This window comes from Manis javanica, chromosome 4 (assembly GCF_040802235.1).
Source record: "Manis javanica isolate MJ-LG chromosome 4, MJ_LKY, whole genome shotgun sequence".
In the NCBI taxonomy this organism is placed as follows: Eukaryota; Metazoa; Chordata; class Mammalia; order Pholidota; family Manidae; genus Manis; species Manis javanica.
Window position 1 is genome coordinate 100348184 of NC_133159.1, and position 3472 is coordinate 100351655.

Sequence of the window (3472 nt, forward strand, 5' to 3'; positions counted from 1 at the left end):
ATTTCCCATGAGCAAGAATAAGGAAATGGTGTAAACCTCACCAGAATGAAATCAGGGTAGAATTAGGAGGAATTTTCTAATCAAGAGGAGTTGAGATCTTTGGACTTTAAGTAGTCTCCTTTACTGGTTTTTCAGAAAGAATTAGACAGCATTCTGAAAGAAATACAGTACTAAGATACATAGCTCAGAAGCCAGTGGCTCTCAAAGGACTTTCCAAAATGCCTTCTCCCCAAGACTCTGTGAAGGAAGAAAATCAAACTGAGGCTCTCAAACCTGGCCTTTGAAAACCCACAAGCTTTAGGGATCTAGTCTTTTGTTCACGTCCCTCTTGGCATCTGAGGAGGAAACAGACCTTGAGCCTCAGGGAAAGTCATGTTTCTCCAAGGTCGGTACAATTACTCCCTTGTTTTGAATGTGTGAAAAGAGATGCTCCAGATGAACTCTCCTGTTAAAATTCTTAGCAAAAGGTCAGATTGCTACTTGCTCACGCAGACAAGAAGACCTGGGTTGAGCTGGGAAAGAGCTTGCTGCTGCCTGTTCACCGGGGCTGCCAGACAGCCCTCTGCCACCTGGCTCATTTTGTCAGCCACTTTAGCCTCAAGCCCATCTTCTGCCCTCCCACGGGGGTCTGGTTGCAGGCAGAAAACAGAACCCTCGCCCACTAATCCTCAGAGTTGGAGTATTCTAGTAAGGTAAGTTGGCCCCGATCCATTCATCATCTTATCAGGGAATTCCGCTTAAGCAATTTCTGGCACAGGAGCCCTCCAGGGAGGAAGATTGCACCGTCCGGGCTTGTCACCCTTCATCTTCAGCTCCATCCCCTGCAGGGATCCCTTCTGACTCTCGGGGCTGTTCTGCTCATGCTTCTTCTGATTCCCCCATCTCAGCCTGTGTGCCACTTATTTCTTTAATTTTTCTCTTTAGTTCAGGTGAAACAATGCTATATTTTCCAAGGTATTCTAAGAAACAAAACAAACATAAAGTGGGGAAAACACATTCATCAGCATGCACCTATCTATAGAAACCCATTTCCCACCCAAGGTCTAAGCAGCACAGGGCTCAGTTGGCACATCTTCCCGGCATGATGGCCTGGGCTCCTTTCCTCACCTCAGTCTTTCAGTTCTTAAGGGTGTCTCTCTGCTCCCTTTTTTGCCTCCTCCCTGCAAGGATGAGATCACTGTCAGAGCCCTGCCTGTGGCACTGGAAAGAAAGTAAGCAGGCAGACACGCCGTGCTCAGAGGATGCACCCTTCAGATGCCATTCCTGGAGGCTGAGGCCCACACAACCTCTCAGCCAGCCCTGAGAACCTCAGCAGGGCTGTCTCCTTCTCCAAGCCCTTCCCTTCCCGCGTTCTTGCTCTGGGTGCTCATCAAGGTCCTTCCTGACTCCAGTGCTCCGCAGGCAGGGCCGCTTCTCCCCGGCCCTCTCCTCCATAAGCATGAAGGGTCACTTCCTCACCCAACACTAGGGAACCGAGCCCAACAAGATGAGACTTTGACCCTCTTTTTCAATTGCTGCCCTCTTTTGTTCAGAAAACCCTTAAGTCATATCTGCCTGTTCTCAACTGCTTGGTTGCCTGCCAAGATGGCCACAGGAGAGGAACACATCACACAGCCACTTCTGTTTCTCGTGCCCCACCCCCTCCCAAACCGCCAAAGTCGAATGGAGGGTGACCAGAACAGGGCCATCCAGCTGCCCGGCTCCATCACTGTCGCTTTCTTACTGAGGCGGTCAGGTCCTGAGCCACACAGGCAGGAGGGGCTCTCAGGGCACTGTAGGTCCTCGGGTCCCTTGGTTCCTGTTCCGTCAGGGCAGGGGTGAGGTCCATCCTAAGACAGCACAACCCAAATGAACACAGAAGCCACATAGCAAAGAGGGAAAGTAGATAAATCAAATGGACAGCTTGTGCTGAGTACTTGTGCTTATTTCATTTACAAAGGCCTGGTGATCTCCAGATGATAATGTGGGAGTGAAGCTCCTGGTCTCTGAACAGTGGTCTGCAAACTGAGCTGTAGGAGGAATATCTTAGAACTGCTATTTATTTTAAGTTTCACCATTCAAAATTTTGCATTATGTAATGTATATATTTAAACAGTTCAGTTTACAAGTAAACATACATATGCCAGGGTGAATGCTCAGGAATATATTTACAGGGAAATGTATCAAAGCATTATCAAAAGCTCTGGAATCCACTACCCAGCAGCTGTGGGGCTTGCCACAGTGGGGTGGTATCTTTCCAGCTGCTTGGGTGCATTATGGGGGGCGCCCAGGAAGTTGGTGGGAACTCAGGTGCTGTCACGTTCTACTTACGACAACAGCAACAAGGGACAGTCTCTGCCTGAGAAAATGGTGTCGGTCTCAGCCAGGTCCCCAAGGGACCCCTGGTGGGATGTGTGCACTTTCTCAGCCAAGGCAGCCTGAGGCATCCCAGGAGAGAGAGTACACCTGGTCATTCTCCAAACCTTACACGCGGCATTTCCTGAGCATCTCCTGTCTTCATTCTGGAAACAATAAACACAATCTAATCTCTCTTCTCCCTGCAACACGCCTGGGAGATCAAGGGGAAGTGAGTATGGACCTAATCTTTCCCAGATTCTGTTTGTACAAAATGACCCTCCACAGACTGGAAGAGCATGATGCAGGAGCCCATCCGGGTGGCCACGCAGACGAAGCCAGCCGCCAGCACCCTCTGCAATGATGTCCATGCTGTCCTAGTCCAGGGGGTTGACTCTGCCTGCAGAATGGAAAGCTTTCTCCTCGAGTCTGGCCCCTAACTGGGGAGCAGGGCTGACACTTGGAGGTCAGGATGAAAAGTAGCCTGATAAAGGGTGTTGTTATTAAGAACAAATGCAGGAAAGGGGTAATACACAAACCACACAGACTGGACTGCTCTGTGCACAAACAGAAAAAAGAAACTTCAGTTCGTGACAAGTCAGTTGAGAGCTATAAAGTAAAAGAAGTGTCAGGCTTGAACTCCAGGCCCTCTTTCTGCCAAGACTTTCATGCTTTTGAGAGGATCCTTCTGCCAGTGGCTCATCCTAAATCCCACAAGGCGATGGGAGCAATCTTCCCATTCCTAGGAGAGGGCTTAGTTTGCTGGGTGATGCCTGGTCACCTGCCGAGGGAGTGCAGCTGGACGCAGTCTCCACTTGCTCTGAGCCCTGCTCTTCCCACCACGGGAGGCTCACTACCCACCCTGTTCTCTCTCTCTATCACTCTGAATGTTCCAAGATCTGGCTACCTAGGGCCCTGAGGCAGACCTACATCAGAAGGTTGGTGACACTCTGAACCTATTAATCCCATTCCAGGTGGCCATGCCGGTCCCATGCTGGCTCCTGGCTGGGACGAGGCCCGGGTTTTGATTTGGAAGCAGATACCCAGAGTCCTGCCAGCACTGGCCCAGTCGTCCTGGCCTTAAATGGAGGGGGACATGTCACCAGAAGTCTGAGGCTGATAACCCTTCCCTCTGTGC